Here is an 18974-nt window from a genome sequence, read left to right on the forward strand (position 1 = left end):
TTTGAGCATGCCAATATGCCTACCAAACATTTTAGGCTGTGTTAATTGATTTAAGCTGCAATCCTATCCATCCTTTGCAGCTCTGCTCCTCTCATTTTAGGAGTATGACATATTTTGGGGCCTCCTCAAATTATAATGTGACCCAGGGGCCCTATTCATTTTTAGTCTCATTCACATTGTGGCTCAGGATAATGCACATGGATGGAAAAGAAATAGAACTATAAGCCGTTTCCTATTGGAAGTCTGTAAGGTAAGGAACCTTAGGCCTGGGGAGCAAATGCAGCCCCAAAGGCCTCTCATTCTAGCATTCAGGCCATACCTCTCACTGGTCTTGTTTCATTCACACTCTCTTTGAATGTCTTTATGGGTCTAATATAACTCTGTAATGTCTCTTGCTTGCTTGGATGAAAGACAAGAAAGAAGTGTGTGTGTAGAAACTAGTCTACAAAAGTAAAATTCACATTAATTGCTCTGCCTACTTCCCTCTGGCCCTGCCCGCCACCAGAATATGGCCCCCAGAAGGTTGTCTAAAATGAAATGCTGTTGTCAGACAGAAAAAGATCTCCAACTTTGGTTTAGGCATTATGCCTTGCTACAAATGGAGGCAACCTATGCTCCACAGGGGGGAAAAGAACCTTTAGCAGGGACCTAGTGGGTGGCAACACAGGAGAAAACCCAATCCATTTCATTATGGCTCCATATCTAGTATATCCCACATTCTCAAGATGCTGCAGCTAAATCTGAGCTAGAATACTGTCTATTTATTGACACATCATTTTAAATAGATACAAGAGGATCAGGTTTACTCACCCATATCAGGATGCAAATTGAAGTAGAGGAACTTATTAGTACAGGAAAACATGTTTGAATTTGCTGACCAAAAACATTTCCGGTACTGGATGAGTTGCTTACCTAAGAAGCAGCAGCAGGGGACTGAACCCCTGAGCCAAGTCTGTCACCTTTAGAGACAATTTTCCACTGCTGCATCATGGGGAAGAAAAAGGACCAGATTTATGAAGGATATGTGTCTGGAATTTCCTAGATAAAGCCAGGATTTGGCCATCAGAAACAGTGTTTGGGAAAAATTGCTTAAATGTACGGGAAAATCTGGATGTATGGCAACCCATGCCAAAAGTGTAGATTTCGTTGAATTTCCTTCACAGTAGCTCAAAATCTTCTTCTTTTTGAGATTTTGCCCCCCCCCCCAAATCTCAACAACTTTTGTTTCCAGATTCTCACTTTATGAAATATGGCAACCCTAATATACACCCTTTTTTTTTTTTTGAAGGTACTATTTTAACACTTTGCTAATTGCCGCCTAGGGGTCCTTTGGTAGGAAAAGTGGGATACACAACTATTATCATTACAGTGGTACTTTGAGTTACAAATGCCTCAGGTTACAAACGCTTCAGATTACAAACTCCGCTAACCTGGAAGAGTTACCTTGAGTTGAGAACTTTGCCCTAGGATGAGAATGGAAATCGTGTGCCAGTGGCACAGCGGCAGCAAGAGGCCCCATTAGCGAAAGCACGCCTCTAGTTAAGAACAGTTTCAGGTTAAGAATGAACCTCCAGAAAGAATTAAGTTCCTAACTGTATTATTATTTCACTCCTCCTTATTTAGGAGTGTGCTCTTAGTGCTTCTTTTTAATTCTATTCTCTCTTAGCAGGGCCTGCCCAAGACCTTTTGGCACCTGAGGCAAACCACAAAATGGAACCTCCCTCCCCACCAGGGAAGAACAGGTGAGTGAATATCTACATCAGGTACAAGAAGGGAATAAAGATCTGCATTGGGATCTGCTGCCCCTGTGCATCCTGCTGCCTGAGGTGGTTACCTCACCTTGCCTCATGGGTGGGCCGGCCCTGTCTCTTAGTTATGAAAGATGGGGGGGTGGATTGTGGAAATATATGCTATTAATTGGTTTAGCACAGAAAGTTGACTGGTGCCTTGATGACAACTCTGTTGGAAAGTGCTGCAAAAGTGTAATGCAAAACTGATCGATAGATTAAATGCACCAGATATATTTTGTTTGAGAGGCGGAACAAAATAATTTACAGTAATAAAACATAAAAACATTATTTTTAGCTCCCCATCTGCCAAGCTGCCCACAATTAGCAAATGCAATATACTTCCTGGCCTACAGAATGTTCTTCAGAGCACATCAATGAAAGCTGAAACACATGCTTGGGGAATACATCTGCTCTTAATCTGCAGCATTCTGAAGTCAACACAAATATTTTTGCTATTTTCCCCTTAACTCTCAACAATCAGAAAGCCTGTGGCATGCTACAGCGGAAGAGCTGAAAACCGAATGAGACTGCAATTCGATATACACTTACCTTGGAGGAAGGTCCATTGAATTCAGTGTGTCTTATGGGAAGACAAGCCCACAGAAGTAGTCAGTGGCGTAGCGTGGGGGGTGCGGGGGGGGCCGGCCGCACCGGGCGCAACATCTGGGGGTTAGGGTTAGGGGGCGCAAATCCACTGGTTAGGGGGCGCAAATCCACGGGTTAGGGGGCGCAAATTACTTGCCTTGCCCCGGGTGCTGACAACCCACGCTACGCCACTGGAAGTAGTGTAAACCTGAGAAGTAGGAGAAAGTAACAAAACAAGACCCAGTTTAAAAAATAATGATAATTAAAGTATCAGATATCCATATAACTCTGAAATGATATAGAATAAGCAAGACTGTGGCCCCACCTGCACTATACATTTAAAGCAGTATCTGAACACTTTAAATCGGAGCTTTCCAAACCATGTGTCATGACACGTTCGTGTGTTAGCTGCAGTGTGTAGGTGTGTCGTGTGAACGCTCCCTGGGTTCGTCCCAGGACTGGAAAGGGGTTTGTTTAACATCCGGTTTGCTAGTAAAACTGAATTACTGTGTCGCAGAATGATTCATGTCTAAAAAGGGTGTCACCAGCATGAAAAGTTTGGAAGGCTCTGCTAGTCATGACTTCCCTAAGGGATCCTGAAAACTGTAGTTAGTTAAGGGTGCTGAGTGTTTGTAGGAGACCCCTGTTAATCTTACAGAGCTACAGTTCCCAGAGTCCTCTAGAAAGGAGGGGTTGGTGATTAAACTACTCGGAGAATTGTAGCTCTGTCAGACAGTCTCCTAACAATTTTTTGCACATTTCACAAACTACAGTTCCTCCTTCCTGGGGCTCTTTGGTGGACGCCATGACTGTTTTAAATCATATGATATTGCTTTAAATGTATCAAAAAGATGGTGTCTCAGACAAAGGCAGACCATATTATAGCGGTTAGATTTCTCATACATAATTTACTGGAATTCACTGAGACCTTATAAAACTATCAGAGGAAAAACTATGTAGGAAAAGCCTTCGAACTGTGTATTCCAACATTCTTTTCTGAAACAACAAACGGTTTTGCAGTTGATCTCCTTAATTAATTCCAGTAAGAAAAATTATGCATGACAGACTACTTTTTAATTTTTTAAAAAACAAACGATGATAATAATAAGAATACTATCTGGGAATAATTTGTAAAGTGAATGTAGCTATGTGGAAGCAAATGTTGCAATGTGAGAAATTGGCTTCCCATAGATGACAACATTGCACATTTGTTGGTCACATGGGCTTACAACCGCATTGCAAGAATGTCTGTATGTTCCTTCCAAAATATGCCTCCCGCTTCATACTTTACAATTATACTAATAAATAGTGTAATTTATGGACATTTTCCCCAAAACATTTAGTACAGTGGTGTCCAAACTTTTTCCAAAGAGGGCCAGATTTGATAAAGTGAAGAGCCGTGAGGGCTGACCAAAGGGCCAAGCAAAGTTGTTGACCTTTTTTGACCCCAAAGTTGTTGAGCTTTGGACATGCCTGATTTAGTAGAAAGATTCCGCATTCTTTGTCAAACATGCTTCTGGAACTGGAAGGAAAGGGAGAATAAACATGGAGGCAATGTACAGCAAGAAACAGTGCAACTGCCAAATGTTTAAGGCTGTGCACACACTATGTTCAAAACAAAAAATAGAATTAAAAACACTTTTCACTACTCTCTGTGCTATGAAACTTTAATAAAACACTATCATGTGGTGTACTGCTGCTCCTAACTCCTACAAATAAAAACAATGTTGTAACGCTTTAAGCATCCCATTTTGCCAAGCATGGCTATCGCACAAGCACCAGTGAGATACAAGGAGCATTGCACCCTTTCCACACATACTCCATTACCATTTCTGGAACGCTCAGCACTCTGAAAGTAATGCTGTAAAAGAGATCACCATAATTCCTGCAAAACGGTGACTGGCTCAAGGCCATTGAATGAGCTACCCCCTCTTAAAAAGTAAGGCTAGCTACAACATTCACACACATATATTCTGGCCCTTGAGTCCAGTCCAAAATATTTATTCTGTAAGTTAAGATCATAATTACATCATTGTTCTATAGCTGGGTGAGACATGGGATACCATTCTTTCAAAAGTGGATTGGGGGTGGAATTATTTCTATATTCATTATTGCCCCTTGGATGAGAAATGTTATTTCTGTTTATTGGCAGTGGAAACATGAGGTTTTCAGTTACAGTTGCAATCCAGAGATATCTGAGCTGATAACTTTTTACTTTTTTTAATAAAAGGGTTTAAGTTATCACAAAGTCTTGCTATTTGATTTCTACAAGACTTGGAAGTTTTACTCCCCGCTGTGTTTGAAGCCCTCAGGTACTGCTCTGTTTTGCAGCAGAAACGTCAGAGAGAATATATTCAGTCAGCCGCTGTAGACTGAATTTCATTTTGCTCTCTGAATGAATAAAGGCAAAAAGTGCAACGTCCGCTGGGTCATACACTCTGAAATGTGAGAGCCATCAACTTCTTAATTGAAGTTTATAAGAATGAAAAGGAAAAGCCTCTTCTAAAGAGATGGGGGGGGGGCTTGCATCAAGCGGAAACAATGGAAGAAGTGTATAATCTTGAGGGCTTGGGATCTTAGAAACTGATGTGACCATTTGAAATAATGTTGGCTTTGCTGTGGTGAGATACAGTCAGTCATCTGGTGAGCAGCACTCAAGATTTATAAACAAGGAACAGAAATAAGGGATTGGGGGGGGAGCAGACTCTTTTTAATCCTCCATCCTCTCCTATTAATCCCTTTCCTGTTATTGTTCTCTGGAGTATAAAAGGAGGGACATTTTTTAAAAAGTCCGTTCAGATGTACACTGACACCCTTCTCATTTGAAGACCCTCAAACTTCTTTAAACAGACTGAGAAATTCCCTCCCAACTTCCAGCACATGCATCGCTTACCTTTCCATTTGAGAAACAGTTGCATGATTTTATGTTTCTTTTCATGTTTCTTTCACTTTATACAGTATGTGACAAAGTGGCTTTCCAAAACTTTTGACTGTTCTTTAAATACACCTTATCTGTTGTCTATTTGCAGTTTTTGTCCAAAAACACACACCCTCCCTTTGTTTTCTGAGGTCACAGTTTGCTTCAAAGGGGGATTCTAAAAAATAGAAAACTTTCCCCCTTAATCTGTTTTACGGCATACTCTTATGTATTATTCTGGGCTTGATGGTTCTGCGATATTCAATCCTCTCCCATATTTTGTTGTTTTCAAGTTGATGGTTGCATTAAAAGGGCACAGGGGGCAATTTACACCTGAGTTAAAATGAATGGTGTGTGTGTGTGAGTGAGAGAGAGAATGAATGAATGAATGAATGAATGAATGAAACACCACATGCCTGCACTCTTGGGGTTTAAAGTATTCTTTGTTCCAGTATTGAACAGCAGGGGCACAAGGAGCAACCCAACCCCTGGAATTGCATGCTCTTCCCCCACCATCTCTTGGGGCTCCCAAAACCACACCCCTCACTAGCTCAGCTTTACACCTATCTTAAGCACCTTTTGTTTTGCTGGAATGGGCCCCTGAATTGTAATACTCTTGTTTGCCTGGATTGGGAGGTTTGTGTGCAAATGTAGCAACCTCTGACTTGTGTGGCTGGAACATAGCCTACTGTACAGAGGTCAGAATCTCATGCATTACTCTGCCTTCTTTTGCCTCTGGCCCTGCAGACATTATCATGCAGCCCCCTATATATTATCTATGGGGGAATGGGCCCTGTGCTGGAAAAGACTCTCCTAAATTTTGATTAACATTTATTAAACTGCAACCTTCATTAGAAGTGGTAACAACATTCCAATAAACATATATTTTGAAATAAAACTAGAATATAGAAAAGAGTGCATTTTAATCCCCCCCTTTTTTTGTATATTTTATTTTGAAAGGAAATGCATGAAGACCACCACCCTAATGTTAACTTCAAATGTTATCCAGCATAACAATTACACCCAAGCTACTAGCTGGTTTAGGCGAACAGTGACAGTCAACTTGGTTAGATTGTTTATCCAGGAGATTTCAAAATAGAACAGAGCAAAGAAAGTCATTTGGGATAATTAAAATGTGTCCAAAGAAGTCTTCCTTGCAGAATTGGAAAGCAGCATTTAAGTTCCATAAATCAGTTAGATTAAACAAGTGAGGTTGCTATTTTATAAGATTCCAGCCTTTAGAATAGCAGCTGTTAGGCACTTTTGAAATGTGTCAGTAAAATTTAAGGACAAATGTTAAAGGTTTCTTACCAGTTGGGAGCAGCAAAAAATGTTTACAGTTTATCCAAATGTTTGACTATTTCAATTACATCAGCACAATTCAGAAAAAAAGCTTTTGCCTTCTACTACAGAGCAGAATTAAAAGCTCAGGGTTGTTTAGAATCATGTTCTTTCATTTTGTGCCATGGATTTTAATAGCTGAGAGTCAGAAAACTGCTATTATAAAACTTTCTTTGAGGCATTATAATTACAGAGCAACTTAATGCTTGTAGCTTCACAGCATGTGGAGGGGTGTGTGTGTAAATTTGTATTCACTGTCTCCTGATTTGCTTTCAGAGCAGAAATTGTATGTATTAAATATTTGCAAACTTTAGATATGAAGAATTTTCAACAAACTTTTCATTATGGTGTTGCTGGTGGGGGGGGGAATTCACCTTCCTTTGTTGGACCTTCACACACTAGATAGCCGTTCTCCCCACCACCTAATACACAAACCAGTGTTCAGAAAAGCCAAATAATTAAAACCTGCAAACAGCATTATTCAGCAGTGTGATCCTTTGCATATTTACTCAGAAGTAACTCCCATTAAGTTCAATGGGACCTACTCCCTAGTAAGTGGCTTACTACTCCTTAGTAAGCCTTAGTAAACATACAGTGTTGTTGTTTGTCCAAGAGCCTTTCCATTTATATTTCAAAGCCTATCTCCTTGTTTCATCTGCTACCCGGTACCCAAGTACACACAGCAAAAGGGTAGCTCAGCTTCTCCTCAGGCTGATGCATTACCTCTGATAAACAGCCATACACACAATCTTCTAATTTCCCAGAGACCTGCTCATCATTTGCGCTTACTCAATATGGAGTGCTAAAGTCAGTGATGAGTTTTTGCAGTTCAGCACAAATTAATTCAATTGCTGAAATAAAATAAAAAAATCAAAGAAGCCTGTTTTGTCGAATATGCAGTTATCTGAAGTACTGAATTCAGACTAAGCCCAATATTCAACTATTGTCAGAGTAAGTTTTCAAACCAGCCTTAATCCAATTAACAGGGTAGAGCCAGAATCCTCTTGCAGATACAAATGGCTTTAGCACAAATTCATGCCACATGGGTTTCAACCGTAGTCTAGTTTATCTAGTCTTCTCCTCCAAAGATTGATGAAGGGCAGGACAGATAAGTCAAAATTCTGTAGGTGCTTCTGATCTCTTTTGTGGGGTTCCAGAAAACATACAAATTGCATCCTGGGATCCTATATTTAGATTTATGGGCAGGAGAAAATGACTTCAGTTATCACCACAAGATTAACAGATGTTCTAAACTACCACTAATGGAACATCAAGGCATGTTGCTTCATCAGACGACTGCTATATCTGAACACTCTCTAAAAATCAGATTAATAAAGTGTTTAGTTAAGCATCGCCTCGTCTGATGGTGGAATCTACTAACATCGCAGAATTTTTTAATTTATTTTGGGACCATATATTGATTAACTGCTTTGTTAAGGATGAGAGCAAATGTGTTGCCTACACAAATGGATTTCCACAAATTAAGCCTTGTGGTCGTTCAGCTTTTTTGCCGCACCAGTCAGATATATTAGGTGAAGTTGCAAAAGGGGGGTGGGGAGGAAGACAAACACAAACTCCCAAACATCTGGATCTAATTGGATTCTGGTAGGATGTGCAATAGCCAGTAAGGAAAGGAAAGTGTGGGAGGGATTGCTCAACTGCTCTTTTGCATAAGGAAATTAGGCCTTTGTGAAAATATTTATTGCTATCTCAAATCCAAACTGGGACTAAGTGTTGCATAAAACTAAAGATGCAGAACTCTATGCCATTCACTCATCACAAAAAACTAACTTATAGCACAATGCGTCTAGAGACTGGGGCAGATGCAACTGGCCACTGGAATTAGCTTTCTCACAGCAGCTGCCCTTTCCCTTCACACCCCTCACTTGCACCATATAAGATTGCTCTACACATTAGTTGCACTTAACATGCATCAAAATCAATGGGACTTAAGTGGTGGCCAACTTTTCATGGTGATTTCACTTAGATCTTACTGCAACTAACCAACCCAAATAATCACATGATACACTTTCAGTTTTTTTTGGGGGGGGGAAATGTCCTAATATGGGCTGTTCGATTTGTTTTCTTCATTTTCAGTCTGCGCAAATATGCATTGCAGTTTGCCACAACCCTCTCCTGACTGTCCAAACTTTCTAAAATCAGATCGGTAGCTGCACAACTGTTTCCATGCAGGAAATAGTCAATAGAGAAGCTATGCATTCTTTCCCCATTATTTTAAATGGCCAAGATACTTCCCCCCTACCCTGTGCTTCCATTTCCATAGCTGAAAATGGTACTGTGGGGCTCTTTGGTGCATGTTTCCCAGCTCTGAGTAGGCATCCCACTCTGTTTGATTTATGTATTAACGCTGTGTGCTGCCAGTACAGTAGATCTGGTAGGCTGAGGCCACTGGTGACATAGTCATATGCTGCATATGTGACCGCTCTAGCACAATGCGCTGCTAGAGGGCAGTGATGATGCAGCACTGCCTCCGGGGTATGGCCCAAGGCACACCCTGTGAGACCCAAGGCATACTCAGGCAAATCTGGGATGGGATAACTAGGGATGAGACCTAGGAACCACATGCATAGCTCATTGCGTTTCATGATGAAAGAATGGTGGGACATAAATGTAAGGAAATGTAAATGTATTTGATTTAAATAGCACTTGAGCAAAACACTGCCTCTGCAAGAACTTGGTCATTTAGTGTAGCACCACTGACACTTTGGAACTCCCCGCCTATTGAAATCAGACAGTATTCACTGTATTCTTTTTGTTGCCTGATGAAGACATTCATATTTAAACAAACCTACCGAGATGTTTAGAAAGTTTATATGTGTTTTGATCTGCTTTAGTCTATTTTATTGCAGTTTTAACTTTCTGTATGTTTTAGATTATGGTTGTAAAAAATCTTTAGTGATTATTTTATTGTTTTATCTTCTTTGTAAACCACTTTGATGTTTCTTTTTTTTTCTACAATTGAGCTATATAGCAATTTTATGAAACAAACACACACTAAGCTGCTGCTTTTGTCAAGGCATGTCAAAGGTTTTGTCATAGTGACTAAAACAGAGACAGAAGAAACTTCCTAAGCCAACTAAGGGTGTTTGCAAAAAGTCAACAAGTTTGATCTGTGTCAGCATGATGGGAATTGCTACGTTTTGTGAAATAATTTAAAATAAGCATGCAACGTGTGTCCAATGCAAAGTGCAGCTTGAAAAGCATTCAGCTATTACTGACCCATTTCTGCCTATAGCAATCTTTCTTGCCCCATTCAGGCATCCAGACCGATTGACCTGAATTGCAATAGTCAGTGGAAGCACAAATGACAAATTGTTTTACTGTGCTCTCCCTCCCCCTTTGTTGTGTCAGGAAAGAAGTGAACATGTGGGCTATGTTAACTTTTGCCTCGCAGTGCTACAAGGGGAACTGGAAAGTGGTGTGTGTGTACCCTTAGCAACAAAATAACCAGCAGCACTAATTGCAGTGCATATTTGCGCAGACTGAAAATGAAGAAAACAAATCAAACAGCCCATATTAGGACATTTTCCCACAAAAAAACTAAAAGTGTATCGTGTGATTATTTGGGTTGGTTAGTTGCAGTAAGATCTAAGTGAAATCACCATGAAAACTTGGCCACCACTTAAGTCCCATTGATTTTGATGCATGTTAAGTGCAACTAATGTGTAGAGCAATCTTATTCATGCTAGCTCAAAAGAAAGGCCCAGTGTGTTGCTCCCAGATGTGTGCATGGAATTGTGGACTTAATCTGGATCTAACTCCAATGTGTTCATATGTGACCATTGTTGATGCAGTATAGTGGCATGCAAAAGGGAGCTACTTTAAAATTCAAATGTACATTCCAGCTTATGTAGGTTATCAACATGGGGGTGCAAATAGCACAGAGATTGATGGATGGATTATATTTCTATGCCGCTTTTCATTCAAATGAATCCCAAATAGGTTTAAACAACAACAACAACAACATGATAGAACATAATACAACATCACATAAATCACATAGAATAATTAATAAATCATCCCTGAAACAATTATGATCCATAAAACACTATTAACAAAGCAGCAACTAACAAAATAAGGTAAACATCACACTTAAAGCAAAAGTCATATTCTATGCTTAATAAATCACTACAGCATTTATAATCTATACAACAATATTAACAACGTCTAGCAACCAAAATCTAAACTAAGCAGCATTAAGTTCATACTCACAGCCTCCACACCATCATGACTCATCGTCTTCTACTTTTTTCAGCTCATTAAAATACACATCCACATAATGCCTGTGGCAGCAACTCTCTTCTGAAGGTTCTTCAGGCTGGAGGTGGTGCATCGGAGCTGGAAAAAACCACCCACTGATGGCAAACAGAGCATCTCTCTCATCAGTTCTTTCTCTGGAAACAGGTCCCTTATGAAGGCACTTAGGGCTGGAGGGTGGGGCAAGGCAGGTGGGGAAAGCAATGACTTGCTGGCCAAGGTGAACACAGTGGGCAGGATTCACCTAACAAACTCCATTACAGCTTCCCCCATCCTCCCACTGCACCTCTTCCATTGGCACGAGGGAAGGGGGGGCGGTGTCAGGAGAATCCCCAGAAAAGCATGTGGGGAGAGGGGGATAATTCCATCTGGCAAGCTGATATGCTTGCGCAGACATAATGTTGAATTCCACCCATAGTATTGAAAGTAGACTCAAAGCAGAATACTTCTGTATCCCCCAGACCCTGCATGTGTAGCGTGCGGGATTATTTTGGGAGATTTGACGTGCTTGTTTAATGCGACAGTTCTTTGCTCGTCGCCTTCACTAACCCCAAATCCTTCTTCACCACCACTTCCACTATGAGCCTCGCTGTTTGCACTGCTGACTTAATGATGTGTCGGTCGAAGAGATACCTGCCTTTTGCAAGGATGTATCCCATTTCTGATGTGAACTAAAGAAGGGAGCCAACAAGGGAGAGTGTCTCACTTTTTCAAAAATCAGAACTGATTGCATTTTCTTTTTTTAAAAAAGGAGGGTACCTGAATTTTACTTTGTTATAGAATACAGTGGTACCTTGGGTTAAGTACTTAATTCATTCCAGAGGTCCGTTCTTAACCTTAAACTGCTCTTAACCTGAAGCACCACTTTAGCTAATGGGGCCTCCCTCTGCTGCTGCACTGCCGGAGCACGATTTCTGTTCTCATCCTGAAGCAAAGTTCTTAACCCGAGGTACTATTTCTGGGTTAGCAGAGTTGGTAACCTGAAGCGTATGTAACCCAAGGTACCACTGTATTATAATTTCTAATCGTTTTGCATGTTGCTTCATATCAGGATGAGCCCTTTGGGACAGGAGATAAGTACAGAGAACAAAGCACTGAATTCAACAGTGAAATGAGTACATGCTGTCCTTCTGTTCTTCCGTACAATCTTCTACTGTTCAGCTGCTCAGAGGATAATGGCAAAACAATGCCAACTGCATATCCACAACAACTGGGGAACAGCTGTAACCACAAGGAAACTCAGGAGCACCTGGGCCTCATACGTGCTAGCTTAACATCTTGCTGGCTGGGACTAGCAACTCATACATTTACAGGCAGGTTTGGTTTTGTCCTTTGCCTAAAATTAGACACACAGACGTACCTAAGGTAGGTTCAGTTGACAAGCATCTGGCTGCTTTAGATCCCACTGTATGGAAGGTTATTTTAGCCCTCTCTAGAAGTGCATTTTGACATCAGCCATGCTTTTAACATAGTGACATTTTCAATTAAACGTCTCAACACATGAAAACTGAGGTCTACACTAGATACTATAGGCAGAGGCGTGTAACATTATCAGGACAACAATTTCAAATATTGAAATGTGGCTTCCAGAGGGAACAACAGAGATCACAGAAGTGGCAGGGGAGGGGTTACATAATATTTCCCCACCTGCAACTCCCCCCACCCCCCGTGGATTTCTCTCTGCAGAATACTGAGTATGTGTTGTTATTTGGAAATCTATAAAGATCAGGAGAACCGCTTCCATGCCCAATTTGGGATTCTGCAGGGGGAAGCTTGGTGAGTATGATCTGAAACAGGAAATAGTGGGGGGTGGAAGGGTTAAGTTCCCTATTCTCCCCTGATGCATCTCTCATCCTGATCAGAGATTCTTGAACTTAGAAGTTGCTTTCCACATACAGGGAGATTTTGGGCTCTTTACTCCCAGCACTGAGCTTCTTAGTCTGTCTATGCACATTAGTTTAGAGCAGGGTTGGTCCAAGGCATTTTGGCACTTGAACTGCAAAATGGTTCCCCCTCTCCCCCACCAGGTAAGAAGGGGTCAGTGAAGATCTACATTGGGAATAAGAAGGGGAAGAAAGATCTACATACAGATCTGCTGCCCTTGTGCATCCTGAGGTGGCTGCCTCACCTGGCCTCATGGGTGGGCCAAACCTGGTTTAGAGGGTTGATGGCTGCATTTCAGAGTGGTCAGTGATCATTGTATAGTCATACATTGCATCCCAAATGCCTTGCAAGCCGAAGGTTTTGGCTCCCAAACACTGCAAACCCAGAAGTGACTGTTCCAGTTTGTGAACTATTTTTGGAAGCTGAATGTCCAGGGCAGTGAGAGCCAGGTTAGAGTGGTGGACTCATAATCTGGTGAACCAGGTTCGCTTCCCTGCTCCTCCACATGCAGCTGCTGGGTGACCTTGGGCTAGTCACACTTCTCTGAAATCTCTCAGCCCCACTCACCTCACAGAGTGTTTGTTGTGAGGGAGGAAGGGAAAGTAGAATGTTAGCCGCTTTGAGACTCCTTCGGGTAGTGATAAAGCGGGATATCAAATCTAAACCCTTCTTCTTCTTCTCCTCTTCTTCCACGGCTTCCAGTTGACTGCAGGAGCTTCCTGGAGCCAATCAGAAGCCGCACTTTGGTTTCCAAACGTTTCAGAAGTTGAACGGACTTCCGGAATGGACTCTGTTTGACTTCCAAGGTACGACTGTACTTACATTCACATTGTATGTCCTGCCATGGTCACAAGAACTGGTTCTGGAAGTTTTTGCAGCACTTTAAATAAGTACTTTGAAAAAGCTGAAATCTAGCACCATAACCAGTATTACAGCAGTGCTGATAATGGCTTTCAAGAATACTAATGATAAGGAGTCCCCTTTCTTCAAGGTCCAGAGCACTTTTGGAACTATTTTTAGCTTTGCATAAGAGAAAACGGGTGCATATTTACAAATTTGCTAAAGGAGCCCTTACAAAAGAAAACAAAAGTGCAATTTTCCCCTTAACAGTTCCATTGGCTAGACTAGGTGTTATTTGCTATCCTTTCTATTGCCCTTTTATTTATTTGGGCTAGACAAAGAAGCTGAAATCAGGAATATGACAAACTGAGTAAACAACTGCACCCCCCTCCACCCCAAAGAATAGTTCCCCTTCTTTCATCACAGTGATTCCAGTGATCAAATTACTGACACTGGATCAGGACGGTTGCCATGGAAGTGTTATTGGGGATGCTGCTTCTGTTTATTTAGAACACTGTTAGTCTCCAGGGGTCAAGAAATGTCTACTTACCAAAGTAACAAGATGTGTAAACATTTTGATCAAATCTACAATATGCCTCTTCTGCAGGGGCAACATTTCAGATTCCAGTATCATTATGCAACAAAACCTCCTAGCTTTAATTGTCTTAACAAAATCAACTGCTCAGGTATATTAAATATACCTTTATCTCCTCTAAACAGAGTATATAGAGAAATAGTTGCCTGGACAAAGCCTAAGATTCCTGGCAACTTTGAACATTCTGACTGCACAAACCCGGGAGGAAATGACCAGATTCTTACTGGAAAGAAATAATAATAAGTAATAATAAATAATAAATTAGGTGGTAAAAGTGATCCGTGCTTTTTCCAGCAAGTAGAGAGAAACTCATTCAGGAAGAAGTTGCCCTGAAGAACTTACCTAAAGGTAGGGGAAGTCAAAGGATCCTTCATATTTTTGGCTCCAGAAAGTTTTGAGTTTCTGATCTGGACATCCATATGGAACAGAGTTCTGTCTGTGCTGTGGAAGACGAGTTGAGTTGAATTTGAAGGAGGGAGGCTGTGCAAGTGAATAGGTGGACAGGCCTGCATTTGTGCAGGCTCTCTGTGTATTTGTGAATACTAGTCAAGTCAAGTAACTAGGAGGCAAGCATAGTTATGGGTCAATGATGCATAGAGTCTAGCGCTACAACTTTTAATAGATTAATCGGTTTTAAAAAACCAGTAAAATAGTAACCCCCGTTAGTTGTGAAATAGACTTTTATATTATTATTGCCTAGTGTATGCATAAAAGAGGCTGCTGGATCAGGCCAGTGGCCCATTTAGTCTAGCATCCTGTTCTCACAGTGCCTATGAAAAGCCCAGTATTTTATCATGGAAGCATTCAAGCTGCCAAGATGCTGCCTTGAAAAACTACCCATGATGAAAGTTGAATCATTCAGTCAATTAAGAATCATAGCATTCATTGGCTTAGATTTATTTAATTGGCTGGCAGCTCTAAGTAAAAAGCCCATAATCTGCTTTAGCATAATGCTTTAATCCACTTCTGCCTGCCAGTCTCTCCTGTCTCTCTCAGGTGTCCTCCACAGCCTCTTGTAAATTTTGGCTCCTGGTTGCCAGCCAGTGCCCAGTCACCGAGATGGTGAGGAAAGATTACAATGCTTGGAGCTTTTGAGGTTTGCCGGGGGGGGGGGGGAGGCTGAATAAGGAGGGATTTGATGTTGGTCTATAAAATGATGTAGGAGGGGGAGGAAAGTGGATGGAGAGTTTTTCTTCTTTGCTCTCATAAGACTAGAGCCTGTGGTCATCCAATTAAGTTGAAAGGTGGGAGTTGCAGGACAGATAAAGGGAAATGCTTCTTCACACATCATATAGTTAATTTGTTACCACGAGGCCGCAACCAGCTGCGAAAGATTTTAAAGAGGGATTCAGTGAATTTGTGAAATATGGGTCTATCAAGGACTACTTGTCACAGTGGCAATATAAAAGTTGTTTTAAACTGTTTTCAGTACAGCGGTACCTCGGGTTACATACGCTTCAGGTTACAGACTTCACTAACCCAGAAATATTACCTCGGGTTAAGAACTTTGCTTCAGGATGAGAACAGAAATCGTGCAGCGGTGGCGCAGCAGCAGCAGGAGGACCCATTAGCTAAAGTGGTGCTTCAGGTTAAGAACAGTTTCAGGTTTCTTTTGTGAAACTCTACTTGTGAGCTTCCCATAAACAACTGGTTGGTCTTTGTGAATGCTGGACAAGAGCAGGACTTTTCTTCTTGTGTTCTTATAAAGTGTATCACACGCCAAGGCCTGAAATTCGAGTTCTTTAAGGACCACAGTGACCTCTACAGGCTATGAACCATGTTGGCAGCCTCTACTAAATGCATCTTTCTACAAAGTAGGGAATAAGGTGCAAAAGATGGAAATATTATTATTTTCGTATGAGCTAGAGAAAAGGGCGATACTTCTAACTGAAATTGCACTCCTCCTTTTCCCAGAGAATTTCACTTCTGTTAATTGTGGCTCACACTTTGGAATATGTTTTGATCTTGCTCAATAGAAACCTAAGCAAAGCTTCACAGACCACTGAAGCTCTTGCATGAAGGTTTTACCTTCATGCTACCCACACATTAAGTACTGCTTAAAGTCCAAAATAAAGGGTGCAACATTGGAAAGGGATATGCTGTTGTTTAGATATGGTTCCAGCATATTGATAACACCACTCACCTTTTGATTTGAGAAATATTTATTCCAAAATCCACTGTTGGGCAATACAGTTATCAGAGCCAACCAAAATGTCACAAAATAGCTCAGATTTTTCTAGATTTCTTTTTATCAGGTTTATGTTACCCAAACTGGGTGGGTCAGACCCCCACCCTGCAAAAAAAGAAAACCACATCCTAAACTTAGGCTGGATGTTGCAGCCTTGAGGTCCGCATTTAGATTCAGTCTGAAGACTGAATTAGACTGCCGAGTGCTTGCAGGTATCAGGTTACATGTAGGATTCAGGGTTGAAGAAACAATGGCTGATGCCCATTTTTTAAAACATACAGCTGTTGTTCAGAATGTTAGGTAAAAGTCATCCATAGAAACAGAGGCTGCATTCTACACATTTACCTGGGAGTAAGTTCCATTGAACATAGCAGGAATTACATAGCACTGGTCTTCCTCAAAACTCTGAAAGGATATAACCCTAAACATGGCTTCTAGGAAATAAGTTTCATTGGGAATTTTTTTGGAATAGACATGCTAGAACTAGGCTAGAGAGGACCCATATTTGCAGAGCAATTCCACCACAGAACTGCAATGGATACACCCAAACTGGCATGCTTTGACCAGAATAAGTTTAGCATGTATTTTGAAGAGGGATGTTTTTTAAATGCACCCAGATAGTGTGTTGCAATCTAGATCAGGGCTTCTTTTCCCCCACATCACACCATTTGCTGCTATTCAGGATAAACAAGGATACACATTTCACTATTAACAGTTTCAACTTGTGTCACTGAATAAAAGCGAGAGCAAATATTTTCCTCCTTCCTGGGACTTGGTATTTAGAAGCTGTCATGTCCAATTATGATGGTAGTTTTCCCATTAAAAAGGGTAAGGGAGGGAAGAAGACACCCAAAAGTAATTTGGAGACCTCATTACGTGCTCCATCTGGGCTCTTTTGGCTGTGGGGATGGGGCTTGCAGCATGATTAGTTTTCCCAAAGCCACAGCAACTGCTTACATTAATGGTTCTTGACACTTGCAGGAAAAACTGTGCAGAGTAGTTTATTGGGCTCCTCTGTTAGTGGCAAAGTTCAGGCAATTTGAATGCACAGCTATGAGAAGCCTTAGATGAAGGCCCTGATCTGTTTATCTCACTCTAACTTCATGTACATTTGGGACATGCTGTTAACGAAGATGGGGGAAGGAAAAAGGGGTGCCTGTCAAAGAACAGCAGATAAAAAATGTAGTCTGGTTGGAAAACAGCTGCCAGAGATGCTCGAAAATATATCCTGATTTAGCCACACAACTCCTAAGGCTGCTGTACTTTCTGATCATGAACACAAGACAAGCCTGCTGGACCTGCCACTGGCCTTGCTAGTCCAACCTCCTGGTCTCACAGTGCCTAACTAGACGGGTGCAGGAAATCCACAAGCAGGAGCCAAGCACAGGAGCACACTTTCCTCCTGCAGTTTCCAGCAGCTAGTATTCAGAATCATACTGCCTCCAACTATAAACCTCTATGCAATTCAGGTGAGGAGATTGATAAATGATCTTTTTTAGGTTGGTTAAAAGTACAGAATTATTAGGTCTAGTCCAGTGGTTTCCACTTAGCTAAGAACTGCGGGCCCCATTTTTCAAAAGCCAAGCCATGGACCCCCTACTTTTGGAAATTTTGATTTCCCCAGGGTAGCTTTTGATGTGTGAATGGTGCCACGGACCACTGGGTGGGGGTGCCACAGACCCCCAATTGGAAACCACTGGTCTAATCTATTCTCTTGTGGTAGCAGGTCCCACACACACACTAGCACCCATCAGAACTTGGTGACTTTCCCAAGAAGAGAAACACCTGCCTGAGCATAAAGAGAAACATTTTTGAGAGAAGGGCTGATTTGCACTCAGGCTAGTTAGCCATCTCATTTGTGTTTCTCATTTCTTATGGAAGAAATTCTTACATAGCTTAACCCTGTGTATACTTTGTTGCACTGATTCCAAGGGACTCACTCTGAAGTAAGGATACCATTGAATTTATGTTTTATATTCTCTTGGCCCTGAGGATATGGATGTCTTCATTTCCCATCTATGATCCAGCTCACAGCGCAGCTTCACAAGTGCGTTCCGATCCAGCTGAAGAACCTCTCTGCAACGTCCCTTACTGAAATGTTGAAATGACAAGGGAAATCAAAGCAAGGATATTTGCAAACGTTAGAAGGGAATTGTAACTGCTGCTTCCAGACTATCTGAAAGGAACTTCAGCTAGTGGTGGGGGCCACACCACCAGAGACATATTCTTGGCTTCCACAAGATCCTTTTCAATGCCAGATCCTTTTCAACTCAAGAGTGGGCTGTGACAGCATTAGGAATTATGGTAGTTGGAGAGGGCCAAAGGAAATGAGACACGGCTGAAAACTATGTCTCATCTAGCAAAGCATAGTGACAGAATTGAGAGTCTGTGGGCAGGAACGAGTGATGTCTTACACAGAACTGTACAGCGCCTAGAGCACTGACTTTGTGAATAATAAAATGAAGAAGATGACTGGAGCGAGTAGGGAGCTGGCATTCCAACAAGTATAATATAGAAATATATAGTAAAATGCTAATAATATCTTACCTAGTTTGG

The 18974-nt window shown here is 41.4% G+C and overlaps 1 long non-coding RNA gene across 3 annotated transcripts; it reads left to right on the top strand.

The window, feature by feature from the left end:
* The first annotated feature begins 15 nt into the window (after positions 1-15).
* LOC309534984 lies at positions 16-18948 on the top strand. Of its 3 annotated transcripts, none has more exons than XR_014220955.1 (3): positions 16-250; positions 1670-1742; positions 18411-18948. It is a non-coding gene; the product is annotated as an uncharacterized lncRNA (long non-coding RNA). The 3 variants fall into 3 exon arrangements; XR_014220956.1 differs by lacking the exon at positions 18411-18948 and adding an exon at positions 11963-15284; XR_014220957.1 differs by lacking the exon at positions 18411-18948 and adding an exon at positions 12598-15284 and having other exon boundaries at positions 132-250.
* Positions 18949-18974: the final 26 nt, after the last annotated feature.

Source organism: Podarcis vaucheri (assembly GCF_965113315.1).
Source record: "Podarcis vaucheri genome assembly, chromosome: 6".
Lineage (NCBI taxonomy): Eukaryota > Metazoa > Chordata > Lepidosauria > Squamata > Lacertidae > Podarcis > Podarcis vaucheri.